Source organism: Chiloscyllium plagiosum, unplaced genomic scaffold, assembly GCF_037043375.1.
Source record: "Chiloscyllium plagiosum isolate Xiang-an unplaced genomic scaffold, Cpla_swu_hap1 HiC_scaffold_32, whole genome shotgun sequence".
NCBI classification, from domain to species: domain Eukaryota; kingdom Metazoa; phylum Chordata; class Chondrichthyes; order Orectolobiformes; family Hemiscylliidae; genus Chiloscyllium; species Chiloscyllium plagiosum.
Window position 1 is genome coordinate 13,060,789 of NW_028270170.1, and position 22,112 is coordinate 13,082,900.

The 22,112-nt window shown below is 42.0% G+C and overlaps 1 protein-coding gene across 2 annotated transcripts in view; it reads left to right on the forward strand.

Moving 5' to 3' along the window:
- The first annotated feature begins 4,863 nt into the window (after positions 1 to 4,863).
- LOC122539820 (gap junction delta-3 protein-like) overlaps positions 4,864 to 22,112 on the forward strand; it is a 51,277-nt gene continuing 34,028 nt past the window's right edge. The window contains exon 1 of one of the 2 annotated variants that reach the window (XM_043674891.2): positions 4,864 to 5,175. The gene's annotated coding sequence lies outside the window, so the exon portion shown is untranslated. Of the gene's footprint in view, positions 5,176 to 17,600; positions 17,691 to 22,112 lie in introns of those variants that run through there. The other variant, XM_043674895.2, reaches the window with a different exon arrangement.

The following is a 22,112-nucleotide window of genomic DNA, read 5'->3' on the forward strand; positions in this document are numbered from 1 at the left end:
ATGTGAGGTAATGCATACTGGTAGAAGAATACAAGAGGGGCAATACAGGCTCAATGGTACTGTGGCTGAATGGGCCGCTTAAAACGATGAACCTATATGGTTTTACAAAAATTGGGCAATAACTGAGGCATGCTGGGAAACTCAGGCAAGTCTTCACCAAAGTGACTGTGCTGCAGGATCCAGACAGGCTGCAGCTATAAACAGTATGTGATCCACCTGGTAGCTGCAGACCAAACAATACAGAACCAAATTTGGGTTTGAATCGAGTCAACTGGCCTCGGGTGATCGGAAACATCAGGGTGTGTACCAGACACAGGGGCACCTTACACCCTTATTTGGAAGAGGCTATGTGTACCCAGCACCTCCAGGAATGGATGCCTAAGGACCACCCTACCATTGACCAACACCTGGTTGGGTCCAATCAGTCAGGGTGATCGAGCCTGATCAATCTATTGATGAACAGTAAGAATCGTCTCAAAAAGGTGCGAAGACTTTCAGGTATAAGAATCACTGTATTATCATGCTGAACAGTGGTAACTTGAGACTAACTACCAAGAAGAGAAGACACCCCTAGGCCCACCAGAAGAAGACCAGATAGTCATTACCATGTGGATCAAGGCCAAGATCTAGTGTAGTGGGATATGATCATCCAGAGTTAAGTTAAAGCATGAGTTAAATTATTAGATTTATAGTGTCTTTTGTTGTTATAGTATTAATTGTGTTCAATAAATTTTATTGTATATTATTAATAAGAGTTGCCTCGCAGTTTCTTTGCTCGATATTAATTAAACACACTGTGTGGTAGGTGTAACAGTACAACCCTGAAGTGAGTGTAGGAACAGAGGAACCGTGGGGTTCACGTGCATAATTCTCAGAAGGTAACCAGCCAAGGTGCTAAGAAGGCTTATAGGATCCTTGTGTTTAAATAGAGGCATAGAGTATAAAAGCAAGAAAGTAATATTACACTTCTACAAATAACTGGTCAGATCACATTTGGATGATTGTGTTCTTTTCTGGGAGCCTTATTTAAGGGAGGATGTTAACGTCCCTGAGAGAGTACAAAGGAAATTTACCAGGAATGGGGTTTTAGATGCAAGGAAACATTAGAGAAATTGGGTTTATTTTCCATGGAGCAAAGATTAAAAGGTGGCATTATTGAGGTGTTCAAATTTTTGAACAATGTTCACAGGGTAAAGAAGGATATTCTGTTTCCACGAGTTGGTATGTTAGTAACTAGTCACAATTTCAAGATTGTCAGCAAGACAGCTATGAGTGAGATGAGGAAAAATATCTTTACTTCGAGAGTTATAGAGTCATAGAGATGTACAGCACGGAAACAGACCTTTCGGTCCAACCAGTCCATCCCAACCCAATCTAGTCCCACCTGCCAGCACCTGGTCCATATCCCTCCAAACCCTTCCTATTCATATACCCATCCAAATACTTCTTAAATGTTGCAATTGTACCAGCCTCCACCACATCCTTTGGCAGCTCATTCCATACACGTACCACCCTCTGCATGAAAAGGTTGCCCCGTAGGTCTCTTTTATATCTTTCCCTTCTCACCCTAAACCTATGACCGCTAGTTCTGGACTCACACCACCCCAGGGAAAAGACTTTGTCTATTTATCCTATCCCATGCCCCTCATAATTTTGTAAACCTCTATAAGGTCACCCATCAGCCTCTGACGCTCCAGGGAAAACAGCCCCAGCCTGTTCAGCCTCTCCCTATAGCTCAAATCCTCCAACCCTGGCAACATCCTTGTAAATCTTTGCTGAACCCTTTCAAGTTTTACAACATCTTTCCGATAGGAAGGAGACCAGAATTGCACGCAATATTCCAACAGTGGCCTAACCAATGTCCTGTATAGCCGCAACATGACCTCCCAACTCCTGTACTCAATAGTCTGACCAATAAAGAAAAGCTTGCCACACGCCTTCTTCACTATCCTATCTACCGCGACTCCACTTCCAAGGAGCTATGAACCTGCATTCCAAGGTCTCTTTGTTCAGCAACACTCCCTAGGACCTTACCATTAAGTATATAAGTCCTGCTAAGATTTGCTTTCCCAAAATGCAGCGCCTCACATTTATCTAAATTAAACTCCATTTGCCACTTCTCAGCCCATTGGCCCAAATCCTGTTGTAATCTGAGGTAACCCTCTTCGCTGTCCACTACACCTCCAATTTTGGTGTCATCTGCAAACTTACTAACTGTACCTCTTATGCTCGCATCCAAATCACTTATGTAAATGACAAAAAGTAGAGGATCCAATTTGGAATGCACTGCCTGGCACAGTGGTGGAGGTGGATATATATTCGAATATGATGAATGTTGACAGCTATGGAGGTAGGGCTGGAGAATGGGACTAGCTGGATAGCTCTTTTGGGAGCCAGAACAGAGTCAAATGACATTCTTCGCTACTGTAATCTTCTACGATCCTGTATTGCAGAAAAAAGAACATCACCTTTCTCTCCAGAAGTCTGGATACTGACCATCTCATTTACACCCACAGGTTGTTCAGCTACCTGGGTGCCAATCACATCATTACTGGCAGCCAGAAGGCCTTTGTCATCGACAACTGATCATCACTAAGCAGACCAACCCAGCTACGTGTTGCTGGCCAAATCTCATTTTGTACGCATTCCCTGGTACCAGACGTCAGCAGCTATATATTCCCGAATGGTTGAACAAAGAACAGTGTAAAAAGCATTTCCAACAAGTGCCAACAGCGTATCTTTTACAAGTATGGCATTCCATTTCATAATCCTTGGTTTTAAAAATAGTCCTTTTCCTATATTGGTCTACAATCAAAACTCCAGCAAAGCAAAAACATATTGGTTTTACATTTGTCTTGCTGGAAAAATATTGACAAAAGTCCAATGAATTATGAATTAAACATGATGGCATCATAATTCTAGATCCAGACAGAGAAATGAGTGTTAAGTAGTGTCCACACCAAGCATGTTATGTTTTTTTCCTGAAAATGTAAAATAAAACTCACTTAAATTCTCCTTTCCATAATCTTACCCTGTTTATAAACAACAAACAAAGTGATATCAGAACAAATGAAACTGCATTGTTTATGCTGTCAGCTTCACCTGGTTCAATTCCCATACCAGCTGAGGTTACTGTGAAAGACCGTTCCCAAGGATGAACTTGGACTTCACCAGTTTCTTCATCCCCCCTCCCCCCACCTTGTCTCAGCCGGATCCTTCCAGCCCGGCACCGCCTTCCTGACCTGCAGTCTTCTTCTTGACCTCTCCGCCTCCATCCTACTCCGACCTATCACCCTCACCTTGACCTCTTTCCACCTATCACATTTCCAACTCCCCTCCTCCAAGTCCCTCCTCCCTACCTTTTATCTTCTCCTGCTGAACACTCTCTGCTCATTCCTGAAGAAGGGCCTGTGCCCGAAACGTCGAATCTCCTGTTCCCTGGATGCTGCCTGACCTGCTGTGCTGTTCCAGCAATAAAGTTTCAACCCCAATGTCTCCCCTTGCCTGAGGCATGGTGGCCCTCAGATTAAACCACCACCAACTGTCTTTCTCTAATGAGACAGCAGCCCTCCGGTCCAGTAGGACAGCGGCAAATGTAGCTTATACTTCAGCCATTTGACAGCTCCTGTGTTTCAAGACTTTTTTTTAACATTCTAGTTTCTAAGCCGCAATTTGTCCCATTTAAAAATTGGGAAAAACATTGTCTTCAGTACAGCCACAAACTCCAGTGCCCTCACGATCCTTTCCTGGCCAAAGCCTCAGCCTGATATATTGCTGAAATGTCAGCCATGTTTTGTTACTTTCACAGACTTCCCAAATGTCAGATTCCCAACTTCCTGCTCCATAAGCCAAATTTATTCCAAACTGCTGCTGATATCCTAACCCTTCATAAGTCCTTTTCACCTCGGGACCTTACTGATTCGTCAATGACTCAATTTTAAAATTCTAATTTGGAAACCCTATTGCTGAATATCTCAAGGTGCATTCTTCCAAGGTGGAATAATGTCTATTATGTCCTACTAACAACCTAACTTGGTTCAGTGTCTATTTTTGTCTTTTATGGGAAGTGTCTAAGCTCATTTTCCTCTGCTGAAGGAATCGCGCATAAATAAATTATTTTAAGATGGAAATTTCAATTGCGCCATTCTAAAGAAATAAATGATTTATTTTTCCGATCCAGATTTCAGATTATAATTGAATTATTTCCAGAAGTCGCCTCACCCCAAGTCATTGTCCAACAGATTTATTTGAAACCAAAAGCTTTCGGAGCGGTACTCCTTAGTCAGGTATTTTCAGAAGAACTCATGAGGAGGCAAAGGAGAATTACACGAAGCCAGCTTGGAAAGTTGCGATTCAACAAATGAAATATTTATTCCCAGCTCAGTGCCAAAAAATATAGATTTTTTTTGCCGCTTCATTACAAAACGGTAAGGAAGGACAGGTTTATCACAATGCTTTTCTTTATAAAGATGGCTTCGGCAGAAGATCCAACACCAATCTAATATTTCATTCCTTTTAAAAGGACTTAGAAAACTTTTAAGTGTAAGAAAAATCTTTTTTTTAAATGGGAACTGTCTTCTATTGTAGCGAAGTAACATTTGAAACAAATTCGGTGAAGCAAGTTTGGGGGTAGGGGGTGGGGTAAACCAAAGAGAAGTTTCTAACTCTACATTTTTGGGGGGTTTGGAACCGTCCAGTACTAATGTATTAAGAATGGACATGGATTTGGGGGAGGAGAGGGGATCATTGTAACCATTACAACTCGGTTGCAGCTAGGGGGAGTGTCAAGACATTGCAAAGTGGGTCCTGTAATGGAAAGTTTTGCCTGTCATCGACAAGTTAAGTGGGGGCCAGTCAGTTGCTTTCCATGTGTTAGTTGTATTTTTGTAAATTTTCCTGAAGCTTTTCAGATTTCAAGGAAAGACGCGGTTGATGGACTCAGGTTTTTTTTCTGGACAGAGCGATTGTGATACAGTTTGTTTCTTCCCCCCACCCTTTTCTTTGGCAGTGTTATTTTTGGAAAGCTCATGTCCCTCCTCCGAAGTTTCAGCTCAGCAGCAGGTTGTATTTCACAGGCTCCAGCTGATGGAAACCATGTCCTGTCATTGCGCGCCGCCGCTGGTAAAGCAGCTAAGAACCTTAACTTGAAGTTGAGGAAGAAAAGTTCAGCCCAAGGTTAGAGTGAAAACCCCTTCTTTCTCTTACCTGGCCATTTGTGAGGGGGGTTGGGGGGGGGGGAGGTCAAAATAAGATAGTCTTTGAAAATGTAATGTTACATCCAGCTTTCCAAAATCGCGGTGTTTTAAAATATTTAATAGCGATAGTTTTAGTTTTGCTTTTATGATCTACTTATATTTTAAAGTAATAATGTTAAAGTAATTCTTGTGATTGGGTTTTCCATCTCTCGCCTCACTCCCAACTTAGAATGGTCCATATGGATCTGAATTCAAAACAGTTGTGAAATAATCATAAATCTCCATTATTGTACTTGGGTTTGGTCGTGTGTATATTATGGGGTTGGAACACCAAATTCAGACTCTTCTGATCTGAAGTAACTAGTGCTAAAATGGCTGATGGCTCTTTGCTAGGTGCCCTTTGGTATGTTGTCAAAGTGGTAACTTTGTGTGTATGTCAACAGGTAATTTCACTCTAATTGGGTAGGAAATGGGCATCAGATGGAGCTAGATCCTGGGCTAACCCAACATCAACAAAAGCTTATTTCCAGCAGATGTCACTAGACAGTAATCAGCAGCTGAAACTCTGACTAAATATTTTTCCTCACCCTCTTCAGATGTTTCTAATATTCTTGCTGGTATTTAGCTAAGTCAGCACAATCCACTGATCCTTGTGTTCTCTAAAGCTTAGCTACTCACTACCTCAATAAGGTGAGCCATTAGGATAGTTATTTTGACAAATTAACGTCAGATTACTTGTAAAATCCATCAAGTTGAACCAAGATTTTGAGTGAATATGATTGAGTGGTCTATCTCAAGTAATTTGAAAACTAATCAGAAGTCAGTCTTAGCAGACCATAGGCAGTGAGGGGAGGGGTTGAGAAGGAGGGTCCTTCATGGTCATCTCAGCCAGTGCAGGAGTTAAACTCAAGTTCTGCATTGCAAAACAGCCAACAGAGCCATGTGATTCCCCCAAACCGATCACAAGAAGAGTATCGATAGTTTAAGGACCTATCACTAGACAGTTTGATTCTGAAACACTCATATAATATTGTTGAAATATCTTTGACCTATGAACTTGTGCAGTGCGACGCTATACAAGAATATTCCTGCTGTCTCTAAACTGGGGCAATAAGTTGCCTAACTGTTTAGTTGAGAATTAAAAAGAAGCCAGGTGTCTTTGCCTGTCCTCAGATGCTGCCTGAATTGCTGTGCTCTTCCAGCACCACTGATCCAGAATCTGGTTTCCAGCATCTGTAGTCATTGTTTTTTACTTTGTCATATTTATGTCCAGTTACCAGAGCTGGAAATTGATCATATTGCAAGAATTGTGTGCAACTGTGATGCATCTACAGTCAACAGCTGGCAATTTTTAGAAAGTAATTTCATTTTTAAATGTCAATGTTGCTGGGAAGTCTTCAGCTAGGAAACTGTGCAGCGAATTGAATTGGCTGAAGACTGACTTCAATCACAATGGGATCTTTGAAGGAGTCTGAAGTGGACCATCCACTTGGCATTTCTGGCTGAAGATTTGTAAGCACTCCAGACCTTGTTTTTTCCCCCAATATCATGCCTCTGCCTCCCATTACTTGTTGAATTGTTCACCATTGTTCACAGCAAAGTTACAGACTTATGGGATTGCTTAGCTGTCTGTCGTACGCTGGCTCCACTGTTTAACATGCTTATGATCCTGTATTGTATCTTCACTGAGTAGTCACTTCATTATGTATGACTGATTATTGTTCTTGTTGAGACATAGTTGATACGTTGACTTAATAATAACAGTGGAGTAAAGAATATGCAAGATCTTGAGGTTATAGCCTGTAGTGGAAACAATTCTGCTGCTAATGTCCGTGAGTTTATGCTGAGTGCTCAGTTTTGAGCTGCTAGATATGTTCTCAGTCTATCCCATTTAGCACTGTGGTCACACCACACAACACCATTGTGGATATCCTTCATGTGAAGTTGAGACTTTGTCTTTAGAATGACTTCATGACAAATAGTCATTTACTGATACATCTGCATCTGTGGATTGGTGATGAGGTACACTAGGGTTTTCCCTCATGGCTTCTCTCAAGACCGGTCCGGGGCCCAAACCAGCAGATATGTTCTTCAGGAATCTGGCCAAGAGACCATTTATGATGTCCATTACATATGAAGAATAGACATTTGGACAACTTACTGTAGGATTTCCAGGCTAATAGAACTGTACACTAACAAGTCTGTGCTTTGAGCATAGTATGAATAGATGGATCAGACAAATGGAGATGGGGAAGCATTATAACCTCATTTAAACCTAAACACCTAAAAGATTAGTTGTTGAAAGGGCTTTCCTGATGCAAGTTAGGTCTACAAAATACTTGAAACCATGAACCCCAAAGTATTTTTCATAAGATGTATGTGTTAGTGTTTAAGGAACAGCATTAATAATAAAACATGCAGTATAGTTTAAGAATGGATTTACTGGAACCTGGTAGAGCAGTGAATTTGACAGTTCAATTTCTTAACCAAAAAAATCTAATGATTGAAAGACAAAATCATAGAATAGTTACAGAAGACCACCATTCAACTCATTGTGTCTGTGCCTGCTCTGAACAGGAGCAACTCAAATGATCATACTTCCCTGTCTTTTCTTTGTAATTCTGCCATTCCTTTCTTTTCAGATCATTATCCAATTCCTTTTGAAAGCCATTATTGAATCTGCTTCCACCATACCCTCAGGCAGTGCATTCCAGATACTAATCACTCTGGGTGAAAAGGGTTTTCCTTTGTTGCCTTTGATTCTTCCACCTGAATTGATGTAATCTGGTTCCATAAAACCATAAGAAACAGAAATGGGAGTAGGTCGTTTGGCCACTCAAGCCTGTTCTGTTATTCAACGGGATTATGGCTGACCCGGCATTAAGCACATCTGCTTTCCTGCCCTTTCCCTGTAACCTTTAATTTCCCTACTGATCAAGAATCTATCTACCTCAGTCTTAAATATGTACAAAGACTCTGCCCCCACAGCTCTTTGTGGTAAGGAGTTTCAAAGACTCACAACCTTCTAAGAAAAGAAGTTCCTCTTCACAGTCTTAAATTCCTGACCCTTTGGCCAATGGATAGATTCCCTCTAACTTTGCTGTCTAGATCCCTAATGTTTTTGAGCACCAAATCTCCTCTTGACTTTTTGATAGAGAAGAACCCCCAACACTCCAATCTATCCACATAAAACATCCTTGTTTAAGAGTTGAACAATATCTGCACAATTTGATCTTGGTATCAATGAATTGTATTGTACAGAAAATGGTTGCCAGTTGTAAAAACAAATGTTTTATATAGATGGAAGTCTATTCAAACGTTTTGCAAGAATTTGCTTAAACGGCCCCTTGTGTCTCAACAAGCATCATATAAAATTGACACCAGATCTTGCCCTCATCTGAGGTATACAAGCAAGCATTGTCCTGCACTGTCATTGGCACAGCAAGCTGAATGTGTCACTTTGATTTCTCTTGTTTCTGAATCCACTGATATGAGACCATTTGTAGCTGCATCAAAACAATGCAAAATACATACAAAGTACCGCAAATGCTGGAAATCTGAAATAAAAATGAAAACATTGAAAATACTCAAGTTAGGCAGCATCCATAAAGAGAAAAATCATTAACATTTCGGGTCAGTGACCTTTTGTCAGAATCAAGCTGAGATGAGCGATGTCACTACAGAATGTGATTGAACTTGGGACTTTCCTGTTTATTATCAAGTATCACACCAGGTGCGTTTACTGGCTGAGCTGTCAGGGACAATCTGGCTCTTCCCTGTATAATCTGGATTTTAAGACTATGATATTAGGGACAATATACGGTCAATCTTATTTATCATTGTAATTAAGCAATAAACCATGGTTGTACTTTCCCAATGAATCTATGTACCTGAAACTGTGCCTCTTTGGACACCCACTGTATTAAACTTCATCCTTCTGAGAAGTATCCTGATCAATAATTTATCAGGGATTTACTGATTGAAAAGGCTGTTACATAAATCAGGAAGCTGATCACAATTCATTATTAGTGACACAAAGTTAGGTGGCACTGTAGGGAGTATAGATGATAGCATAAAATTACAAAGAGTAGACTAGATAAATACCCAAAACTGTGCCAGATGAAATGTAAGCAAGTGTGAAATTATCTATTTTTTTTTGAGCTGATAAATTATTGATCAGGGTACTTCTCAGAAGGATGAAGTTTAATACAGTGGGTGTCCAAAGAGGCACAGTTTCAGGTACATAGATCTCTAAAATGCCCTGAGCAGGTGCAGAAACTAATCAGGAAAGCTCGTGGAATGCTGCCCTTTATATTCCAGTCCCCTAAATATAAGAATGAAGACATTATACTGCATTTACCCAAACCCTGGTCAAACTCCACTTGATGTACTGTGAGCAGATCTGGGCACCACACCGTACAAAGGATGTATTGGCCGTGGAGGTAGTGCAAGCTAGGTTTACAAGGATAGTACCTGGACTTCAAGGGTTATATTACGAGGCAAGATCATACAAATTAGGCCTGGTTCCTCATGGATTTAGAAGGTTAGGGGGTGATCTGATCTTCAAGTATTAATAAGAAAAGACAGGGCAGGTAAAGATAAACTATTTCCGCTGGTTGGGAATTCTAGAACTAGGGGGCATAGTCTAAAATTTAGAGCCACACCATTCAGGAGACGTTGGGAAGCTCTCCTGTTTATAAAGGGTGGTGGTTTTCTGGAACTCTCTTTCTCAAATGGCAGTGAATGTTGGATTAGCTATTAATTTTAAAATAAATAAATCTTTTGTTAAAAGGAAAGGTATTAAGCAATGTAGATATGAGGAGTTAGGTCGCAGATCAGCCATGATCTCACTGGATGGTGAAACAGACTTGAGGGGCTGAATGGCCTACTTGTGTTCCTTTTTTTTAAAATGGTCTGAGATAACAGAAAGTGAAGATTTGATAATCTTTTGTTGACTTTAATAGTGAATCCAACAGACTGATTTCTGCAAGAGATTAGTGAGTTGTCAGAACTTCAGTTAAGAGAAAACATTTCTATCATTTCTTGTGGTGTCCCTGTATTTTTTGTTTGTTTCCAATTAATTCTGGAACAATAAATACTTTATTTGGAGGCAAGAGAGGAATAAAGCTATTTATGTGGAATTTTCTCAACTTATGAACTGGATTGATTTGAGTCCAAAGTAAAGTTTGTTGTAATTTATTTGTGAATAGTGTGGACTTGAGGGACCAAATGACTTTTTAAAGAAATGTTTCAATGAATTACGTGGGTCCTGAAAAATTTGATGTGTCCTATGCCTTTATGCAATGCTCTTGAATAGGAATTAACATGAAAGACACTTTTGTACATTATGTAAGGACAGGAAGCTTAGGACCTTAACTCAAGGACAATCTTACTCCAAGTTTTAGTCACTTCCAGCTAACATTTTGTTGAAGATGAGCTTAGCTAGTGTTTGTCTCTGAGGTGATAGCTATTGGTTCAACCCTTAGTCCAGAGCTTTGAGTCCACAACTTCATTCCAAATGCTGTGCTGTCAAACATGCTGCCTTTTGGATGCATCATTAGACTGAGAGACACTGTGCCCTCCTATAAAGATTTTATAGCTCTAATTAAACAAAAGCAGATGAGTTTTCCCCAATGTTCTGACCAATTTGTCTCTCCCTCAAACATCACAAAAACAGATTATCTGGTCATTGTTTATTGTGGGACATTTTATGCACATATTTTGGATGCCAGGTTTCATGACAAACAGCAGTGCGTACAATTCAAAAGTTGTTCATTGGTGTACAATGCTTTGGCACAGATGGCTACAGGATCCACAGGAGACTTGACAGGATGGATGAGTGTACTTGATTTAGATTAGATTCCCCACAGTGTGGAATCAGGTCCTTCAGCCCAATAAGGTCACAACGACCCTCCGAAGAGTAACCCACCCAGACCCATTTCCCTCTAACTAATGCACCTAACACTATGGGAAATTTAGAATGGCCAATTCACCTGACCAACACATCTTTGGACTGTGGGAGGAAACCGGAGCACCCAGAGGAAACCCATGCAAACACGAGGAAAATGTGCAAACTCCACACAGACAGTTGCCCAAGGCTGGAATTGAACCTGGGTCCCTGGTGCTGTGAGGCAGCAGTGTTAACCACTGAGCCAATGTGCCGCCCATAAGGATTGAAACCTTGTTTTCCCATTGGTGGTGTTTGGAACCAAGGGGCAACATCTAGAAATTAGGATTTTTCATTTTAAAACTGAGATGAGATGTTCTATTATGTGAAGATTGTTAATCTGTCGGTTTCTCTTTGAATGTATTCAAGGCAGAAGTAGAAACATTTATCAAGGAATTCAAGTGTTATGATAGTAGATGGACAGTAAAGTGGAGTAGAGACCACTGTTTCATGGTCTTATTGAAGGGTAGAGTTTGCTTTAGGGGGGCCAAATGGCCTACTCCCTCTCCTAACTGTTCTTGACTGTGCCTTGGTAACAGCAAGTCCTTATCTAATAAAAGATTTCCTGATTCACATCACGCTAGATATTTTCTAATCAACATGTCAGGAGACTTTGGGGAGCGAAGGTGGGATTTGAGCCCAGCCTCCTGGCTGAGAGGTAGGGACATTACCACTGCATCACGAGCCCTGAGAAGCCCATATTCCATCTACCTGCTCCGAACCTCAATGTAATGTATGGTCCCCAGATAAAGGGCGCATCAGATATTAAACTAATGAAAACAAAAACTACATTTGATCTTAATTCCTGTTTGCTGCCTTTGCTAATGCTCATATAAGACAAACTTAACTTTGAAATTATTTTGTTGAAGTAGAGTTAGTTGAGTTGCAATTTTTCCAAAAAAGTTAATTTTAATGCCCATGTAGTGACTGAGGCATTTGTGAGCATTATCAGCCCAAGTTAACTTTTTAAAGTTGGGCATTCTGCCTGGTTACTTTGTAACATGCTATGTTTCTTCTTCCCATGACAAAACTGAGTTCCAACGAGCAACCTCTGTTCTAATATTACCTGAAGAGATCCATTTTTACTCGGTTGCATTCCTGCTATTTTATTTGCTGAACAATACAAATTACACAACAAAGCACATGGGCTGCGGCAGTTCTTCTTTATTATTTATTCATGGGATGAGGGCGTTACTGGCTAGACGGCATTTATTTCCCATTCCTAAATGCTCAGAGGGCATTTAAGCATCAACCACATTGCTGTGGGTCTGGAGTCACATGTAGGTCAGACCAGATAAGGATGGTAGTTTGCTTCTTTAAAGGACATTAGTGAACCAGGTGGGTTTTTTCCAACAATCCACAATGGATTCATAGTCTTCATTGAACCTATAATTCCAGATTTTTATTTGATTAAAATTCCACCATCTGCTGTGGCAGGATTTGAACCTGGGTCTCTGGTTAACACTCTAGCGATAATACCACTAGGCCATCATTTCCCTAGATGGCAGCTCACCACCAACTTCTCAAGGGCTACCAGGGAATAGCAACAAATGCTGATCTTGCCAGCAACACTCACGTTCCAGATACGCAACATAATTTTGGAATGTTAATGACCCAGTCAACCACAAAAATGAAGCCAGTACTGTTTGTAAATGTCACCTGAATTCTGCAACCAAATGATGGCTTCATTAACAGGTTATTTCTTTCTCAAATTGAATTTAGAATTCTTTCTCCTTTTTGTTATTCTCTTTCCCACACTTATTCCCTTCCCACACTTACACGCACTTGAATCAATACTGGGTGAGGCTTAATTTCAGCCGTTTATTCAACCATGAGATGAATTATAAACTAGTCAGTTCTGTCCGCCTATGTGATTCTGAAAGGAGTTGTTGGATAACAAAGAGAAGAAAACCTGGATAATTCTTTCATCTGAACTGAAAATGTGTTGCTGGAAAAGCGCAGCAGGTCAGGCAGCATTCAAGGAGCAGGAGAATCGACGTTTCGGGCATGATCCCGTCTTCAGGAATGAGGAAAGTGTGCCAAGCAGGCCAAGATAAAAGGTAGGGAGGAGGGTCTTGGGGGAGGGGCATTGGAAGTGCGATAGGTGAAAGGAGGTTAAGGTGAGGGTGATAAGGTGAGGGTGATAGGCCGGAGTGGGGGTGGAGGTGGAGAGGTCAGGAAGAAGATTGCAGGTTAGGAAGGTGGTGCTGAGATCGAGGGTTGGGACTGAGACAAGGTGGGAGGAGGGGAAATGAGGAAACTGGAGAAATCTGAGTTCATCCCTTGTGGTTGGAGGGTTCCTAGGCAGAAGATGAGGCGCTCTTCCTCCAGCTGTCGTGTTGCTATGGTCTAGCAATGGAGGAGTCCAAGGACCTGCATGTCCTTGGTGGAGTGGGAGGGGGAGTTGAAGTGTTGAGCCATGGGGTGATTGGGTTGGTTGGTCCGGGTGTCCCAGAGGTGTTCTCTGAAACGTTCCATAAGTAGGCGGCCTGTCTCCCCAATATAGAGGAGGCCACATCGGGTGCAGTGGATGCAGTAAATGATGTGTGCGGAGGTGCAGGTGAATTTATGGTGGATATGGAAGAATCCCTTGGGACCTTGGAGGGAAGTAAGGGGGAGGTGTGGGTGCAAGTTTTGCATTTCTTGCGGTTGCAGGGGAAGGTGCCAGGAGTGGAGGTTGGGTTGGTGGGGGGTGTGGACCTGACGAGGGAGTCACGGAGGGAGTGGTCTTTTTGGAACGCTGATAGGGGAGGGGAGGGAAATATATCCCTGGTGGTGGGGTCTGTTTGGAGGTGGTGGAAATGACGACGGATGATACGATGTATATGGAGGTTGGTGGGGTGGTAGGTGAGGACCAGTGGGGTTCTGTCCTGGTGGCGATTGGAGGGATGGGGCTCCAGGGCGGAGGTGCGGGAAGTGGAGGAGATGCGGTGGGGAGCATCGTCGACCACGTCTGGGGTGATATTGCGATCTTTGAAGAAGGTGGCCATCTGGGATCTTTGGTATTGGAACTGGTCCTCCTGGGAGCAGATACGGCGGAGACGAAGGAATTGGGAATATGGGATGGCATTTTTACAGGGGGCAGGGTGGGAGGAGGTGTAGTCTAGGTAGCTGTGGGAGTCGGTCGGTTTATAGTAAATGTCAGTGTTGATTCGGTCGCCCGAGATAGAAATGGAGAGGTCTAGGTAGGGTAGGGAGGAGTCTGAGATGGTCCAGGTAAATTTGAGGTCGGGGTGGAAGGTGTTAGTAAAGTGGATTAACTGTTCAACCTCCTCGTGGGAGCACGAGGCAGCGCCGATACAGTCATCGATGTAGCGGAGGAAAAGGTGGGGGGTGGGGCCGGTGTAGTTGCGGAAGATGGACTGTTCCACATATCCTACGAAGAGGCAGGCATAGCTGGGGCCCATGCGGGTACCCATGGCTACTCCTTTGGTTTGGAGGAAGTGGGAGGATTGGAAAGAGAAGTTGTTCAGAGTGAGGACCAGTTCAGTCAGTTGAAGGAGGGTGTCAGTGGAAGGGTACTGGTTGGTACGGTGGGAAAGGAAGAAGCGGAGGGCTTTGAGTCCTTCGTGATGGGGGATGGAGGTGTACAGGGACTGAATGTCCATGGTGAAGATAAGGCGTTGGGGACCGGGGAAGTGAAAATCATGGAGGAGGTGGAGGGCGTGGGTGTTGTCCTGAATGTAAGTGGGGAGTTCTTGGACTAAGGGGGACAGGACCACATCGAGGTATGCAGAGATGAGTTCGGTGGGGCAGGAGCAGGCTGAGACAATGGGTCGGCCGAGGCAATCAGGTTTGTGGAATTTGGGCAGGAGGTCGAAACGGGCAGTGCGGGGTTGTGGGACTGTGAGGTTGGAGGCGGTGGATGGGAGATCCCCTGAGGAGATGAGGTTATGGATGGTCTGGGAGATGACGGTTTGGTGGTGGGAGGTGGGGTCATGGTCAAGGGGGCAGTAGGAAGAGGTGTCCACGAGCTGGCATTTAGTCACTTTCATCTTTCATCTACCTTGAAACTCCATGTATTGAAGTCAACTATAGTTCATGTTTAACATCCCTTCAGCATAATGTGCACATACTGTGGAGCAAATTTGGCATTCCAGAAGTCTGCACAGTTGCACCATCCCAATGAGTTAGTTACTGAGACATCATTATTCACGGACTATATCCAATCCATTTTGTTCTGACTTTCCTAGAAGTATCTTCATTATTAGTAATGGTTTTGTGGTGAATGTGCCAACAGTGTCAGACACAACCCTGCACGTGAGGTTCTCAGCGTAGAATAGTTGGCATCAATCACTTGGAACATCAGTGGTTGATTATCCAGGTGCACATTTCATTTATGATTTTGATCTGATGCTTAACCTTTACTTGTGTGCTCGTTCTTTCATGTGATTGGGTGTCGCTGGCTAGGTCGGAATTTGTTGTCCAGTCCCACTTGAAAATTGTGGTGGGTAATCATCTTGAACTGCTGTAGTATCCGGATTGGTCAGGAAGGGGGTTTTGGGATTTTGATCCAGTGACAGTGAGGGAACAATGGTACTGTATTAAGTTAGGATTGTTTTGCCTTTGAGTTGAACTTGCAGGTAGTGGTGTCCCAAGTCACCTGCTGCCCCCCTCCTGGGTTGTAGAGATTGTGGGTTTAGAAGGTGCTGTGAAAGGAGAAAGGACATTGTGTAGATGGTACACAGTGCTGCCGCTGTAGGTCGGTGGTGAAGGGAGTGAATACTTAAGATAAAGGATTAGGATGTCAACCTTGGCTGTCTTGTCCTGGTTGGTGTTGACTGTTGGAGAAGTTGCACGTACCCATTCCTATAGGGAGAATTCTATAACAAGCTATGTGTGCCTTATCAATGATGGACAGGCTTTGGGAAGTCAGGATGTGAGTAACTTGCTTCAAAATTTTCTGTATCTGACCTGAATCACTGGAATCAAATCCATCAATTCATAGATTCATTATTTTGGTGTCTAGTCAAGATTTTGACCCTGGTACGAGTGTGGATATTGCTGATAGATTGAACTTTGAGATTGTGACACCGTCTCCTGTTTGCAATTACAATGTACAGTCAGGAGTGCAGCTTCCATTGGGAGATGTCTATTGGTCAGTAAGTGAATTGTCACTAGCTCCACTGTTTTGACTGGATTGTCACCTAATAAGAAGGTTACTGGAATTGTATCCATCCTAGCGTTTGAACTTTTATCTTATTCCAGCTGAACTGAATATGGAAGTTAGGTGCTTCTTGGTCAAGAAAATGGATGTATGATTCCAAGCAAATTTCCAAAATTGTCGACAAAGGTTAGCCCTGGCCACAGATAGTCATTTCCACATTATCTTTCTATTGGTTGATTTTTTTGGAGTATGATTGAGATTAATATTATCAGCACAGATTTAATGACTGTGTACTGACATTCTTTCCCTTTGACTTTGATTAGAGGAGCCATATATGTAGTTTGCAAAATCAAAACCAGTTTGAATTATGCTGTGATGTCTGCATTCTTTCTTAAACTTGCATTCAAATTTTTGATCCTATATTTTCACACAAATGGAATAACATAAGTTTATTCCCCTCCCCTTTCCTTTGGAATAAATACTTCCTCCCTGTCCACAGAGCAGTTACCATGTGTTACTTCTGTAGAGTTATGTAGGTTGAGTGGATAGCCCTAATTTCAATCTCTCCTTGTCCTCCTGTCTTTTCGGGACTGAGTACTTCTCGGCAGCCAGCCATGCACAGATCTAAAAATAAAATCAAAAGATTTTCAAATGAGCCTTTGCCATGTTCTTCAGTAGCCCTGATTAATTTAAAGGGATATGCTCCCAGAGAGTGAGGCTTTGGCTGAATCAAAAGATGAAATGTTTGAGTCCCAGTTCAGACACACCAGGTGGTCAGAGATGAGAAGGTACTCTCTAAACATAGGGTTAACATCCAGCAGGATATTCACATCAGATGAAAGGATTACTGGCTGAATGGTGGAATTCCCACCCTGAACCAGAAGAATTGAGTTTTGGAAACCCCCCCCCCCCCCCCCCCCCCCCCCCACCTGCCCTCAGACTGCCAACCAGAAAAAGGAATAACAACAAAATGAACCATCACGAAAGAATTTAATCAAAAGCTATCGTTAGAATGGATCAAATGTGTAACTTCTCAAATCTGCACTGACCCATCTGTCCTGAAGTACTGTACAAGACTTCCTTTTCTCGTTCTATGATTCTGTACATACCCTGTAGAAATGGAAAAAAAATGCGCAGTTAACAATATAACCCACGTTTACATCTGTAGTATCTATAAACCAACTCCTCTCTCTCTCCTTTTATGTGTAACTCTGCGCTAGCCCCATGAGACTTTGTTCTCTATCAAGGCTTGTCTCCCTTTTCCAAGAAATGAATTGGGGGCAAAGTTTAGAATCAGATCTTACTGACAATATCACATCTGAGACAGGATTAAGTGTTGGTTTTATATTTCTAAAAGACACCTATTTCGTACCTGGACTTTTGATTAATAAGTGATGAGCTCTCCTTCAATTTAGAAAAACAGTAGCTATGTTGACACTTGGTGAGTAATCTGCCTGCAAAAGTCTACTTTGTGTTTGTATCGAACTTTAAAATTAGCACAGTATACTTCAGCTTAAATTTCCCAGCCTTAAGCAGATTGTCCAGTCCCACTTGAAAATTATGGTGAGTAGTCATCTTGAACTACTATAGTGTCCAGATTGGTCAGGAAGGGGTTTTTGGGATTTTGATCCAGTGACAGTGAGGGAACAGTGGTACTGTATTAAGTTAGGATTGTTTTGCCTTTGAGTTGAACTTGCAGGTAGTGGTGTCCCAAGTCACCTGCTGCCCCCCTCCTGGGTTGTAGAGATTGTGGATTTAGAAGGTGCTGTGAAAGGAGAAAGGACATTGTGTAGATGGTACACAGTGTTGCCGCTGTAGGTCGGGTGTTACAAGGCTTGCACTGGAAGAGCAGTTCGAGCAATTAAGGAAATTAGCTAAAGCCCTCTTTTCTATTACTGTGGTTCAGCAGGCTCTTTTTGTGTCATAAGCATGTAAAGCAAGGTATCTCAATCAGCATTATCTTTAATTTTCTTCAAGGCTGTACTGCCTTCCGAGGCCGGTGCAAGGTACTAACTTCTGGAACCAGAAGTCACTGCACAATTGACGTGCCACTGCTGAGCAATGTGCATGGAAACTTGAAACTGCTTTACCATACAGTTTAAGGGCGACATTGGTCTCAGTGTGACGAAGCAACTACTTTTAAAAGTTCCAGGCAAGAAATGTTTGGTTAAAACTTTGAAGGGGTTATTTGGGGGCAAGAGTTACCTGGATGCCTCTTGCCATCTCCTTTAGGGTGTAATTTAGGGAGACAGTGGTAATATCATTGGACTAATAATCCAGATTAGGAGAGAGGGAGGACTGCAGATGCTGGAGATCAGAATCAAAAAGTGTGGCACTGGAAAAGCACAACAGGTCAGGCAGCATCTGAGGAGCAGGAGAATCAACATTTCCTGCCCCTTGGTTGCTGCCTGACTTGCTTTGCTTTTCCAGCACCACGCGTTTTGACTAATAATCCAGATTGTCAGGCAAATGTTCTGCAGATATGTGCTTGAATATCACCATTGGAGGTGGTGAAATTTGAATTAAAACTAGTCTAATGGTGACCATGTGAACATTCCCATTTCACAAGTGCCCTTTAGGGAAGGAAATCTACCATCCTTACATTGTCTGATCTACATGTGACTCCAGACCCACAGCAAGGTGGTTGAATTTGAACTGCCCCCTACTGGACTACTCTGTTGTATCAAGTCAGCACTTCCATGTCCCTCCATCTCCAAAGTCTGCAGTGATTTAGGAAGGTAGCTCACCACACTGTTTCCAGGGCAATTAGGAATGGCCAATAAGTCCTGGTTTAGCAAAGCAATTATGGCTGCAAGTGATGGGAAATACAAATCTAAGTTGTTTGTGAACATTTGTCACAGATTGATCATAACATCATCGAGCTTCATGTAGCATTTGTAAGAGACAAGCAAATATCAGATATTAGAATTTTGGATATAAGAGAGACAGACTTTAATGGGATGAGACAGAGACTGTCCACAGTAAACTGGATAGGACAACCAAGGAACAGTGGAGGCTGTTCAAAGAAACATTAGATGCTATTCAGAAGCAGTTTGTCACAAAAGAATGGACATCGAAGGAGGTAAGGGACAGCATAAAACTAAAAGAAAGGCTTAATAAAAATGTAGATAAAGTACAGATCCCTCAGAATGGAACAAATACAAAAACCAACAAAGGGCCACAAAGTGATTTATAAGAGCGGCTCAAAAGGATTATGAAAGAAAACTTGAAAGGGGTATAAAGGACAATAAGAAGAAATTTTATAATTAAATAAAGGGAAAGTAGCTGGTGATGAGGACTATTGGCCCACTGAAGGCTGAGACTGGGGATATTGTCAATGACCATGGGGAAATGGCAGACACACTGAACAATTATTATGCTTCAGCACCACAGCAGAAAAGGAGGAGAGCTTGCTGGAAGTCCCAAAGAAATTAACAGAGGATCAAGGACAGGGTCTAAATAAAATTAGCTGAAGTAAATCATCAATAATGAGGAAATGATTGGAATTGAAGAGCGACAAATCCCCAGGATCTGACAGTTTTCATCGACAGGTGTTAAAGGAGGTAGGAGAGCACTTTGCCGATGTCCTCACCATAATCTTTCAGAGTTCCCTGGATTCAGAAGTTGTATCTATGGGTTTGGAAATTTGCTCATGTCATTCTGCTCTTTAAGAAGGCCAATAGAGGAAACCAGGGAATTACAGATCAGTCAGCCTGACATCAATAGTTGGGGAAATTGTTGGAGTCTGTAAATGAGGATAGGGCAACTAATCACCTCATAAATTCCAGTTAATGAGGGGGAGTCAGCATGGATTCACAAAGGGTAGGTCACACCTGTTAAACTTTAATGTTTTGAAGAGGTGATAAAGGTGAAGAACAGAGGTACCTCAATCAATGTTGTTTATATGAATTTCCAGAAGGTTTTTAATAAAATCCCACATAGGAGACTGGTAGCTAAGGTGGAAGCCCTTGTTATTGAGGGAAAATTACTGACATTGATATTGGTATGACATGGATCAGCCATGAATATATTCAATGGTGGACCAAGCTCAAAGGGCCAAATGGCCTACTCCTGATTCTATCTTCTACATTTCTATGCGTCTTCTTACAATTATACAGCAAAGTTATTGAGCTCATCATGATTGTGCCAAGAGAGAGATATATAGTTCATTACCTTTGTGTTGAAAGTTACCCTTCCTTTTATGTGGCCTTCTTGCTCTGTATGTTACCTGTATCCCCTAGGGCACTCGCTGTCTGCCCATCTATAACACACAAGGAAAAGTTTCTATATATAATAGGCCCTGCAGGAATGTAAGTTGCTACGTTTTAAATTTGATTTCACGAATGTAATTGTAACTGCTTTAATATCATTAATTTAAATAATGTTTATCAATCAGGACTTTGACCCTTCAGAGTTCAATATTGAAGCCGTTGTGATATTTATTAGATGTTGTGAAGTTTCTGGTTTCATTTGTAAAGTGAAAGCAATTTTTTTCTGTGCACTGACATTTTGATTCATGCAATAGAGTGAGCAACATACCTATTTATTCTGAGCATAACAAACCGACTAACAATTACACAGCAGCTTTCTTCATCTCGGGATGACCTAAATAGTTACTTTAAGTGTAGTCATGATTGTAGTAAGGGGAAGTAACAGGCAGTTTGCACACAATGAGTTCCCACAAGCAGCAATGCGGTAGTGACCAAATAAGCTATTTTGATTAGAGATGTTGATTACGGGTAAAATATTGGTCAGTGCAGTGAGAAGAAGTGCCTGCTGTTTTTCAAAATTTTGCTGAGGAACCTTTAATTTCCACCTGAGAAAGCAGCTTGGGCACTCAGTTTAATATCTCACGTGAGACACAGAACATTCAGTAATGCAGCTTTCCTTCCCTCAGTACTGTTCCGGCAGTGTGAATTCATTCCATAACCTCCTGGTCCAAGGGCAAGTGTGTGACCAGTCAGCCACAACTGACTGCTGTCGATTTGGTAGAAATCATGAAATCAAAGCATTATAGCAGTGAGGTACGTGGGAAATTGAAGGATACGTACTTGCGGCAAACACTCTGGGTCAGAAGAGCTGACAGTGCTTGCAAATACCTACATCAGCATGAATCACAGTCCTGTTACTGAGGGAAAGAAAACACCATCATAAGTTTAAAGGCCTATGGTCAATATAGTCAAGCACAGAATAATGGTATAGCCACATTGCATTGATTGTCATTCCAGTTAAACTGGTCCAAAAACCCACATTTTTGTCTCTTTGTTCTTGAAACTCTTTAACAAAAAGACTCATAATTCAGCGAATGAGAGAAATGCCAATTTCCACAGGGTCAAAGGCATTCTGGGTCATTCACCCTTGAATGATTGACTTTGAAAAAGATTGTAGAGCTGTAAAAGCCAGTCAACTGCAGTTAAGAATCATAAGGAAACATTCCATACATCCTATTAAAGTTCTTCTGTACAACTAAACAAAATAAATCATCCAGACTGTGTTACAATTCACAGAACAGACCAGAAGAGGAAATTTTTCACCCCTGGCTAATGAGTATAATTTTCCATAATCCTCTTTCCCACAGTCAACCATTTATTGCCTCGCTATGCAGTGGCATGGAGAGTGATTAGAGTCATAAAGTTACAGAGATGTACAGCATGGAAACAGACCCTTTGGTCCAACCTGTCCATGCTGACCAGATATCCCAACCCAATTTAATCCCACCCTCCAGCACTTGGCCCATATTCCTCCAAACCCTTCCTATTCATATAGCTATCCAGATGCTTTTTAAAAGCTGTAATTGTACCAGCCTCCACCACTTCCTCTGGCAGCTCATTCCATACACGTACGACCCTCTGTGTGAAAACGT